Source organism: Akebia trifoliata, chromosome 4 (genome assembly GCF_017979445.1).
Source record: "Akebia trifoliata isolate Shusen 1 chromosome 4, ASM1797944v1, whole genome shotgun sequence".
NCBI lineage: Eukaryota > Viridiplantae > Streptophyta > Magnoliopsida > Ranunculales > Lardizabalaceae > Akebia > Akebia trifoliata.
This window is the reverse complement of record NC_141378.1, coordinates 38,966,267-38,979,422: the sequence shown is the minus strand read 5'-3', so window position 1 is coordinate 38,979,422 and position 13,156 is coordinate 38,966,267. Positions and strand designations below refer to the sequence as shown.

The 13,156-nt window shown below is 33.1% G+C and overlaps 1 non-coding gene across 1 annotated transcript; it reads left to right on the top strand.

Moving 5' to 3' along the window:
* Nucleotides 1–12,854: 12,854 nt before the first annotated feature.
* Nucleotides 12,855–12,939, top strand: TRNAY-GUA (transfer RNA tyrosine (anticodon GUA)). Its single transcript is given in 2 exon segments — nucleotides 12,855–12,891; nucleotides 12,904–12,939. It is a non-coding gene; the product is annotated as a tRNA-Tyr (tRNA).
* The last annotated feature ends 217 nt before the right edge of the window (nucleotides 12,940–13,156 follow it).

Here is a 13,156-nt window from a genome sequence, read left to right as displayed (position 1 = left end):
TTTCATTATTTAGGGGTCATCAAAAAGTGATCCTTAATTGGAGAAAAAAAATGCAATACCCAAAATCATCTACAATCAAGATAAAAAATAAATAAATAGAAAAAATAAATAAAATAAATCCAACTAAATAATAAAAAAAACTAGGTCATCTTGGCAATGCTCCCATACTTGGGGTTTTTCAAGTTTGATCCTCAATAGTCCCCAGTGGAGTCGCCACTGAAAGCGCCCTCGATCCGCGGGGTGCGCGGATCCGCTTTTGACCCTTGAGGTTTGGGAGTCGCCACCTAGTTATTACGGTCTAGGAACCAAATTGACCCTACAATGGATAAAAGAACTAATCTACTATAGAAATCTGAATCCGGGGATCATGTTACGGGGTTGAAGGTATTAGGCACCAACCCCGCCCGGCCAATGCCGGTCTCTACTTATCCCAAATACATCTACATTGCTAATGACAAACCTAGATTAAAAATAAATAAAAAAATTTACCTTTTGATCTGCAAAAGTGTTATTCCCTCAGATCTGGTGAGAATGGCTCCTTGTACCGTATTCCTTACTTCGTTCTATATCCTGATCTGATTCTTGATCTCCGAGGTAAGGTATCCCCTTCTTGGATCTGGGTACTTCGAATTTGTTGTGGATTTTTGGGTGTTTTTTGGGCTAAAATCGGAGTAGGGGTGTTAGGGAAGGAGTTGGGACTCCAAAATTAGGGTTTTGGGGAGGCTATGGAGGCTTCTTTACCTACTTTTTCTAGGATTTTTTCTTTGATACGAAAATAGGGTGTGGAGGCTCCTATTTATAAAGTTTTTAGAAGCATTTAGGGTTTGATTAGGGTTTCTTTTAGGGTTTCAATTAGGGTTTTGACTTAGTCTTTAGGGTTTTAGGGTTTTGACTTTAGTCTTATGAGATTGACTTGATTAGTTTTAGATTAGGGTTTGGATTTAGGGTTTTGACCTTAGTCTTATGAGATTGACTTGATTAGTTTAGATTAGGGTTTTGATTTAGGGTTTTGACCTTAGTCTTATGAGATTGACTCGATTAGTACCTTGACTTCAGTCTTGCTTGATTGACTTTAATTTTGACTTCAGTTTCACTTGATTGACTTTAATACCTTGACTTCAGTCTTGCTTGATTTACTTTTAATTTTTGGAGAACCCCCTTCTATTATATCTTTAATTCTTTGGACCCCCAAATGGAGGGGTCCTTAAAGAAATATCCCACGAACCCTCAACAATTTTACCCGAAAGTCCGATTGATCAATTTTTTAGGTTCAAAATTTTAAATTAATTTCATTAATGTTTTACTTTAATTATTTAATGTTTTATTTATTAATTTCGAATTTTTTAATTATGAAAATTGTGAAATTACCATTTTGCCCTCGGAGAGGATTTTTTACGTTTTAAGTCGTTTTTCAATGTTTCAGGATGTTTTGGAATCAGTTTTTCGTAAGGAATTTAATGGGAATGTTGGTTTTTGTCATTTATGAAGTTTTTTGTATGAAATGATTGTGAACTTTATGAGGGGTATTTTCGTAATTTTGTCAAATTTTGTGAAAATTGGCGAAGTGGTTTACTTGGTTTCGATTTGTTGTTTAATGTGTTTGAGTGGATTTTCCTAAGCGTAATGCAGGCTCTAGGGTTGTTTTGATGTTAGGGGTAATTTGGTAATTTTAGTGATTTTTATCGTGAAGCTTCTTTTTGTTTGCAAGATGATGATTTCTATGTTTCTGGGGTCGTATTTTCCTAGCGTAGCGTGGTTTCTAAGTTTTGTCAGTTCGAGATACCTCATCCGGATTTCTGAAACATATCTGGTAACAAAATAAAGCATTGGAATAGACATCCATCATTGGGAACCTTTGCGATCGGGTCGACGAGTTGATTAATTAGGCGAATGCGAAAATGGGGTGTCTACACCTTCATTTCGAAAAACCCGTTTTCAATTTCAAGAACTTTGAAAAATTGAGTTCCCAACACTTAGCCAAATTTTTACCAACTTTTACCATTTTGGTAGCGTTGGTCCCGTGCATTGCCGGGACCTCGTTTTGAATAAACTTTGATGGTTTTCAATGGAAAGACTAAAAGAATGACTTTGAAAGATTGAAAATGGATGGTTGATTTGAAAAGATGAAAAGTGAGAATGTCGAGAGAATAAGAAAATGGATAAAACGGTAAATTGTCAGAATCATACTCGAGGGGTGATGTCTGCCTTTTAAATTGTATGTTGTTTATAGGTTGGTGAAAGGGTATCCAGGTTATTAATGAAAGGGTTGCGTGTTTATTTACGATTATGTTAGCGCATGCGCTGAGTACTATTATTTAATTTTAGGCCGGGTGGCCACAGTTGCATGGTAGGAATTAGATATCCATTCTCAATCCTGTTATGTTAATTTCTCTTTTATTTCAAATGAAAAATCATATATATATACGTAGCTATTTTGTGAGTTGTTAAAGGGTTTGTGAATGCCTGAAGGGATAGTGCGTCACATCATCCGGAGGGGTGCACTATCTTGGGATGTACGGTAGGGACCACCAAGCTCATATGTGGTATGGGACGCGTATGAGAGTGGAGTCACAACTGGAATCCGGGTCCATTCCTTTCTTATCTTTACCAGTGAACGTGTATTGTAAAGGTGGTCGTATATGAGTGGAGTGTTATTTTGGGAATCACATGCACACCTGATAGGCATAGACGAAGATGATTAGTTAGTGAGCACTAACAATCTAGTAGTAGTCAAACGTTCTGACACATCGAAAAGAGACCCATTGCTTACGGTCACGTCAAACGGCCAGCTTGAGCCGGATAAATGGTCCCGCAAGCGGGGTAAACAGCGACCAGCCACAAAATCAGGAACTACGATGTTATTGAGGAATATCATGTCCTGACTGGGAACGATTCAGTCGTGAATCCCAACTCTTTAATCCCAATACTCCACCATTTGTATTATGTATTTGTTGTTATATTTCGAATTATAAACTGAGAATCATGTCTATTATTTCAATGTTGTCAACATTATTTGCATAAAATGGAAAATGTATAATGAGTATGGATGATTGATGCCATGTGTAATTTTTAAATTGTTTAGTTGCTCATCCCTGGCTATATGTACCAATTGATCGTATTTTATCTTGTAAAACCTTGCATGTATTAAAATGTTCAGTATGCTTTATTCGATCATTCTTAGGAAGGATTATTAGCAGGAATTGGTTGTGGACTTACTCGGTAACTATCGTTATTCACCCTTTCCTTCCTATTTTTTTAGCTTCTGCACTTGTAGCTATCGAGACAGGCGTAGAGTTGGTAAGTGAGGAGTACCTGGTCGGTCAGAGCGACGACCAGAATTTGTTGCACGATGAGCACTAGGGCTATACCCTTTTGTGTAGTCAATTTCGTCCAGGTGTATATATATTTGAAGTTGAGTGTTAGGGTTGTGTTAGAGTGAGGTTAAATTTTTGTAATCATGTATATCGTTAAATCTTCCGCACTCTGATCTACTTACATGTTAGATATAATTAGTCTTCTGCTGTTCATTTCCTGTATTTACAACTTTATATACAGGTTTTGTTATAAATTGGTTTATCAGGTTTGAGTTTCGTGAAACACTAACATAAACAGAGGAGACCATGCCGTAATTTCGAGGTGCCACCTAGTACCTTGAGGTTTGGCATTGGGATTTGTGTTAACGTTTGGCAGGGCGTCACAATTCCTCAATGTTAGTTACTAAAAATCCTAGATTTTCAAGCAATGATTTAAGCACCTTATAGTGAGAACCAAGGGTTTGTGAAGAAAAGAAAAAGCTTTGTCTTGTTAAGATCATCACTCTAAGCTAAAGGACTTGTGTTAGGATAAAGAGAAAAGTTGAGGTTTCGAGCAAGGAATATTGTTGAGAGCCATTCTTAACAAAATCACATTATAGAAGATACAAAACAATAGGAAATCTTCCTTTTTTGCCTTTTAGTTACTAGTTTTTGAAGAAAAATAGATTTATCAAAGATGTTTGTTGAGTTTCCTTACTTAGAGTTTGATTCACTTTAAAACATGCATGTGTAGGTATTTAATAAAAAATATTGGTTTTCAATTAAATTTTAAATATATATTTTTTACCTTATTTGAAAAAAAACACATTTTGGGTGAAGTTTTAGAGTGAAAAACTATGAAAATGCATTGTGGATGACGAACCAGAGTGACCAATTGATAACACATAAAAAGCCTAATGAAAATACCCCACAACTTTTAGAGCGAGTGTGCTCGCTTTTAGAGCGAGTGCGATCGCTTCAAGAGAGTGACCACTCTATGTCTGCTCGCTTTAAGCTATAGGTCTGTTCTGCTTGCCATATGTGCGATCGCTCTAGACAATATCCAACATAGTGTCTCTAGCATATAGAATGTCTTCAACACAATACTATGTATTTCAACACCTTCGTTTCATTAAAAATATTTAAGTAAATATTTTCATTTACTTTAAGTTATTTAATAAAGATAAGGGAATGCCCCTAATTTGGAATCAATAAAAATAATTTTAAAATAAAAACTCAAATAATCAAAATCTAATTTTTAAGTCCAAGAACAAATTAAGATTTTCTATGTTTGAAAAATATTTTTTCCTTCGAAAATATTGATTTTTTTCTTCGAAATAAAATCCCATATTTTTGACAATGTCTTATAATATTTAGAAGTTTCATTTTCAAGAATTTGTTTTTCATTTTAAAGAATTTTTAAAAATAACATTTTTGGGAGTTAGCCAAATTTTGACAACTTTACCTTTTTACTACCTTATTGCAAGTTTTCTAGTTTTCTTCTTAATTAAAATCACTATATGAAATAGGTTGATATTTTAGAGTCATAAATATTTTTTTTAGAAAATATATATTTTGATAGATACCTAGAAAGATAGATGATTGATGGATGGATAAATAAAATTTATGTTTTTGACTGATTGATGGGACAATAACTCCAATCTTATATAATAGCTATGCCACATCAGACTCGATAGATAAATGGATGGAAATAATATCTCATGTTCCTATGAACACGTGAGATATGAGTGATGGATGAATATATTGACAGATGGACACAACTGAAGGGCATTGCCATTTCTTTATGTTTTTATAAAAAGAAAATTATATATGTACACAAAAAAAAAAAACTTTGTTTGTCAGAAAAGGGTTATAAAAAATCTAAAAAAGTGTGATGCATTATTATATCTCTAAAAGCAACAGGTCAATCTAGAATAACACTTGTGATTTTTTTCTCCTTGGTAGAATAGGATATCTTGGAGACTAGTACAACTTGTAAAATTTGGGAGTTTCTCTTCTTCTTTTATGATGAACCTTTGAGTGTAAAAATGGTATTTGTATAGTACAGAGATAATCGAGGTTTACACCGCATTTTCTGATAAGCTTAGATTCGAGGAGTCTCTACTGGATTAGTTAGTGATTACTAAGAGTCAATAGTCATTAAATGGTCGACCTTACCTTTAGTTGAACTTAGTATTGGGTTCTTGGTCAATAATCATTATGAGCCCAATAAATGGTCACCTAACTATGGTATGTTAAACCAACCACAAATTCATATAAGAATGGTGGAATTTTACACTGGAGGTTAAGTATTGGAATATCGATTTGTCATAGCCAAGACGGTTATATTGGTGTGTTCTTCAATTCTCTTATTAATTACATCATCATATTTGTCCTAGGCATTTTTTCCATTGTGTGTTGATTGATAGATGTATTTAATTCACAAAACATGATAGAATTGATAACATCTTTACATGATGGAATTGATAGATTGCAGATAATTATAATTCCTTTACTTCATTTAGTCCTTATTCAAATATTATATATTGTGATAAAAATCTGCATTATTTATATTTTAGTATGCTTTAATATTGCATGTTGTGACTAGATGTTAAAAAATTTGATTTTCTACTAGATAACTTCCCGTTACTCACTTTACCATAATTATTTTAGATTATTTGATTATTAAAAGAGCCAATTCACGAAAAGAAGTATTATGAAAAGATCCCTAAAGAGGAGCATATTGATGAGCAACAACCTCATTCAATTTGAAGCGTATTAAAGTTGTATGATACTTTTGTTTCTGTTTTGAGAAATTTATTTCTGGGCACTATGTCTTATTATATTCAGTACGATTACTTATTATGTCCTTATGTAGTTTGGAGAGATTGGGTTTATTCTTTACAGAAGTCAGCTCCAGCTCCAGAAGCTGGCTTCTGGAAGAAGCAGAAGCCCAGAGTTTGAAAAGTCATATTCGGCAAAAGCTTGTTCGTTACAGAAACACATGTTCGTTTTACAGCTTTTTATTGTTGGATTCTGGTAAAATGACCAGAATACCCTTAATGTTGATAATGCATAAAAATAACCAGAATACAATAAATATATAATTATACTAATATATATAATCAATTTATGTTAAAAAATGATTAAAATAATTATTTTCAATTTAAATAAATGTATAAATTTTATGATTTTATCAAAATTTCGGCAGCACCTCCTCTTAAAAATGGACATATGAAAATTTCTTGATAAAGAAAATACCTGTATAATACACAATTTAATATCCACATAACATCCCATATATAATCCGACATTCACATAACATCTTATATACAATTCGACATTCACATAACATCATATACACAATCCGACATCCACATAATATCCCATACACATTAACATTCAAACAAATACATATTATACGAAAATCAAAAGTGTTGCAATATCATACAAAAAGAGAATTATAATTTTCATTAATAACAAATCTAAAATAGATCAAAGTTCTTAAGCTCTATCATAAGCAGCATATAATGCATTAGTTATTTCACTTCTTATCCTGTCCATGGTAACACGAGATCGACGATCTACATGTTCATTATTATTATTATCATGTTCAGATGCACCCCCTTCATCTTCCACAATTTATTCTTCCTCGAAACGTAAAGATTCTTCATCTGCAATTGCATGTTTCTTTATGAAGTTATGGAGTACCATACAAGCCAATGTAATATCTCGTTGTGTTTAAAATTTGTAACGTGGTATTTACTTCAAAATTGTCCATTTGACTTTTAAAACTCCAAAATATTGCTCAATGACATTCCTAAGTGAAGAATGCATATAGTTAAATAATTCTTTATCTGTTCTTGGCCTTGACTCTCTTCTAAAATCTTGTAAATGATATATTGTACCCCGGTAAGGTGCGAGGTAGTCTTCCATCAATGGATATCCAGAGTCGACCAAATAATATTTGCCTTGAAAAAAAAAACCTATTAATATTGACATTTTCATTATTGTATTTTATCTTTATTTAAAAAAAAACTAACTTGGAAGAGGATGTGAAAATTGTAATGATGGTTTCATAATAGTATCGAAGAACACGCAAGAATCATTAGTTGATCCTTCCCATCCAGCTACGACATGTGTAAATGTCATATCAAAAGCACAAGTGGCCATAGCATTTTGTGTTATGCCTTTGTGTCCTCGAAATCTATTTTGATGCATGAACGGGATATGTGCACTGATGTGAGTTGTATCGATCGTCCAAATACAGTCCTTATATTTATATAATTTAAATATAAATAATTATATTTGACGTTATTATAAATAATAATAAATGAAAGAAATCATTGAGAAAATACCTTGAAATATGACCAATATCTTTCATTGATCCGTATATGCATAGGGACTTCGTAGAGATTAGGAGGAACGATAAAAAATTTTGAAATTTTAATTAAGCCTCTAAGAACTACATGAACATATTTGTTAATAGTATCCAATGAATGCTTAAAAGTAGCCCTCAGTACCCTATGCCTCTCATTGTGACCCACAATATAAACAAACATTGCAACTTGTTCTTGGATCGAGATTATCTTTTCGTCTTTTATCAGTCCCCTCCCTTCTAATATGTCACACAAATTTAGGAAAACATGTCGTTCCATCCTAAATAAATCATTGCATGTGTTACCAAGTCCATCAATAATATCACACACATAATCTGCTTCAGTATAACAAGAATTCCTATGTGGTTCTCTATAAATAAAGGTGTCTACGTATTGATGTATCGCAACAATGGCACCTGTTACCAAAATATTTAATGACAAATCATCATCTACGACATTCACGTCATTAACTTCATCATTATTGAACATATCATCGTCGGTTGACATACCATCATGGGTGGAAATATCATCATTGGAATCTATAAGTCTGTATAAGTACATAAGTACAAATTATTCATTTAAAACTATAACATTCAAATAATATAGATAATAAAATTAACATGTTTAACATTCACTACATAATGGACATTGTCAATAACATTCACCACCTAATGAACATATTACACAATCCAAGGAAAATATTAAAAAAATAGACAGGCATTGTCATACCACCATAAGGGTGGCATATAGTCATAACCATCAATGAAAGATGGCAATACAAAAAACATATTAAAATCACACAAAAATATATTAAAATCACACTATTTAGAATGATGAACTTGAGCATCCTCTATTTCGCCATCCAACCACCCAACACGGAGTTCATTTGTTTTTAGAGTGCACCAAATTTGTCTGTACTCCTTCTTGATACTGAATAATTTTAGTGCAAACCGATAACGATCACTATTAGGGATGATTTCTGTTGTTGCATCCAACAAATTAATACACTCCTTAATGCTACCAGGTTGTGTAGGTGGTGGGGGTGTTGCACTACTCGTACTCGTCTTCGATGAAATTACTTCAACTAAACACTCAATTTGTCGTCTCAACATAGCTGCATTCGTTATTTTCTGTCGTTTGAAATATTGGAAATCTATGTTATTTTTAGATTTCATACGCGATGGTGCAATAAATGGAGGGATACCATCATTATCAACATCAGGACTAATATCGACAGGTGGTTGGGACTCTAGTGGTTGCGTTTCTTGAACAAACGCATCATCGTCATCATAATCATCATCCTGAAGCTCGTGCTCAACTACTCTAGATGACTCAGTAGATGGACGCACACCAGGATTACTAAAGCTTGCAACATACTCTCTAGTAGCATAAGTCTCTCCAAATAGTATATCTAACTCTTCAACATGTTCTAGTCCGTCATAACGCCATTGTGCATCAGTTTTATTTTTCTACAAAATAAATAAACTTATTTTATAAATTTGAATTGGTAAACGTGATATTCCTATTTGGTAATCTAATTGAAAATTACCTCCAACCAAGAGTTCTACCATTCATCGCTCGCCAATACCTTATTATTAAGAGTATCGTAACCCACTCCCAGTACATGCTTTTAATTTAATCCATCTAGCCCAAATACCTTTTATTTTATCCCAATGATTTTTATGTTGCTTCTTAGTGTAATTAAGTCCCGTTATTGTTTGAAATTGTTTCATTAGAGATGAATACCCTGATACATTCAATGAAGTACTAGGTCTTTTTACCTTCTTAACTAATTCCACACAGATATCAACCTAAATCTTATGAAGATAGGGTGTCCATCTTGCGGAATCAATTTTTGACTTTGTTTCTTTTGGTTTTGTTACTTTTTGTCTCGGCATATGACAATTTGATTATTCATTTAAAAAAAGAAAAGTAATGGATAAGAATAAATAATGAAAAAACGTAATAAAATATGAGTAATAACAATAAGAATCATAAGCAAACAAATAATTATTGTAAACAAATATCACTGTAAGTAAATGTTAAAAATATCAAATAACATACTAGGCACATCGTTCCCCAAAGTATCCAATATAAACATTTTCAACAGAATCTAATATAAAATTCACTAACACCCAAATCTTTAAAGCACCATTAACAATCTTCAAAAGAATCCAATATAAAATTATACTAAATTCTACAATTTTTAAAATACTTTAAACACCATCAACAATAATTCACTTAAGTTTGGTAATTTTATAAGCACCTAACATACAATTCATTGAATCATTCACCCAATCCTAAATCAAAATCAACTTATAATTTAACAATCAAATAAAAAATGCCTTGAGATGGTAAAGTAATAAATTGCTTTTGGCACAATAGATTTATGAATTGTGACAATCTGAGTATCCCACATGGCACACCCAATCGACTTTTTGACGTGACAAATTCGGGAGTCGCAGATCTGTATGCCTCGGCATACACAACTGCACCTCCCCATAAAAAAGTATATCCTGAGGGAACCGTGTATCCAGAGGCATACAGATCTGCGGCTCTTGAACTTGTCACGTCAGTAGAGTTGATTGAGTGTGCCATGCGGGGTAGTCAGTTTATCACTACTCTTAGGATTTCTATTTGGAGAAATTGAGCACTGTTGGAATGCGAAGCGAGTTTTTGATTTTTTGGTTCAGAACTTCTCCTTGTTAGAGCTTGGGAGGAAAAGATAACCAACCAGAAGAAATGGGGGAGTGTGCAAAGCATATACTACTGGGAGTTGGGTTACAATGTAACTCCGGATCTACAATTTTACGTCACGTGGCCAAATCACAAATAGTGCACTTTATAAAGTAAATCCATTGGAAAATGATTTATCCGTTAGGATTCCATTCTTCAATTGGATCCGAAAATAATTGAAAAAATCATAGTGATTCGTAAAAAGAGTGCCCATATGGCATAAAAAAAAAAGGCTTGGAGTTTTTACAAAATTTTCTCAGAATTTATTTGTATCAACCAAATAATTACCAAATCCAATCATGACAAAATCCGTACTGAAAGGCCCTATGACATCACCCATGTTTCAATTTTAATTTTGTGTTTTGTGTGGGCATAATCAGAAAAGTCCACAAAAATATATAGAATATATGTTGACATCCAATGCAGATAAACATGTGGGAAAAATAATAATATAAGCTATTTTCATGTTAAGTGAGGTAGCAAGCACATTTATCCAAAATTTCAAGCATTTATTTATATAGTTTCATTATTCTCCCCTCAAGTAAAAGAAAATTGCTAACAAATTAAACGTTGAATTAGGAGGAATTGGTAACAATCCGAAATAAAAAGAACTCATCAAGTTGATTTACAGCAAAATCAGAACTCATCTGAAATAAACAAATTATCAAAAAAAAAAAAAAAAAAACAAATTAAGCAATGAATTAGGAGGAATTGGTAACAATTCGAAATAAAAAGAACTCATCAAGTTGATTTACAGCAAAATCAGAACTCATCCGAAATAAACAAATTAAACAAATTATCAAAAGAAATAAAAAAAAATAAACAAATTAAAATTTGATACCTTACTTGGTCGTTAATGGCGGAAATCAAATGACTTGATTTGCCGTTATAGAAGAGGTCGTTAATCGAAGTCTGTAATGAGACGAGATTGTTGTCTACTGTTAGGGCTTTTCGTTTGTGAGAAAAAGATGAGAGAGAGAGGGAAGAGATCTTCGCGACAACGAAAGATGAGATCGTCGATCGTTTGATCGAACTTGCTGGAGAGGACGAGAAACGTAAATGTTTCTCGATTCTTGTAACATGAGAGACAGATGAGATAAGGGAGAGGGATTGACAATTGATCGGATGAAGGAGACGAAGATGAGAGAAGCGAGAAGGGTGACAGTCGATCGAAGGAGACGAAGCTGAGAGAGAATGATTCGATTCTCTTTCGATTTTAGGTTATAACTTGTTTGTAAATTTAATTAAAGGTGAGGGGTATTTCGATAATTGCACTTCAATCGTTTTTTGGTAACGAGCTTCGCGCAAGAGTCGAACGAAGAAGTCGGCATGGAGAGACTTTTAAAAAGAGCCATTTTAATGTTTTTTTTTTTAAATCTACTGAAGCTAAAAAAGCCGAAACGAACATGCATCAGCTGGCTTTTTAGGCTTAAAAGCTAAAAAAGCTCAAAAAGCCGGCTTCGAAAGCCCAAACGAACAGGCCCATTATGTCTTTTGAGGTTTATAAATGATTAGAACTATGATTGATGCTAGTTTCCACAACTCTGATTATTGTTATTAGTTATGCTTTTTGTTGTATTTTAACCATTGAACTTAAGTTAGTGTCTATTGTTATATATTATCATGGGTTGAGATAAATTATCATATCTTGAGATTTAGTAGAGGAATCCTTAAGAGTCATGTTGGATTGACAGGGCATGACATAGCCAACCCATTGGAGGTTTCTATATTATAATTCTTGTAATCATGCAGAATCACATAAGATGAAATTCATGCTGGACCATTCATTGGAGAAAAAATACATCATGCTCATATGAAATCTTACAACAAAATGGTGGATCCAATGGTTTGGGAACCGATGAGATCACTAAATGAAGTGGTTCATGTCAGGTAAAGATGCAAACAGTCACAAAATTCTCCAAATTTTTCAAAAAAAAAAAAAAAAAGTAAAATTCTCCAAATTAGGAGTTACTTGATTAAATCGGCGGATTGATGAATTAATTGACAATTCCTCAATTGATCATGGAACATGGTAACATTTTTATCCTTTGCCTTCAAAATTTTATTTTATTTTTACTTTTTAACATTCAAACATTAAGAAGATATGGTTTTAAAGAGGTTGAAAATTATGGGTTTTGGTAAGAAATTCAAAAAACATATTTTTGTATAATCTCCAAAAAAATCTCTTATTTTTAATGATATTTTTCTGAATTAACCGAATTCAACCCCACCAAATAATTATCGAAGCTTTGTTCCTATGGATGCAAGCCTATTAAGGCCCCCCGATTGGCTAAGTTGATCATCCTAATCAACCAATAAATGGACTTTGTTTTCAATACATGTCGACCGCATCAATCCTTTTGAAGATGGAGGGAAAACTCAGAGGTTAAGGAATAAGAATTCAAATGTAAGATTTAATTTAATTATATGTTAAAATTGCATGAATCCGGCTTTAGCTCAGTTGGTAGAGCGGAGGACTGTAGTTTGTTGCTGTTATCCTTAGGTCGCTGGTTCGAATCCGGCAAGCCGGAAATTTTGTCAATTTTAAAAAAATCTGGTTGCATTCCTCCCTTGACTTAAGGTCTTCCAGAAAAGACTTACAATAAAACGATTCCAATGCCTTCACATTCAACCTTTGACTTAACCTAATCGAATTCTTCAACTCCATGGTTCTTAAACTCCTTGTAAAACATATATTTTTCTCGAGGTACGATGAACTTTTTTTTTTTTTTTGAGAAATTTCCCAAA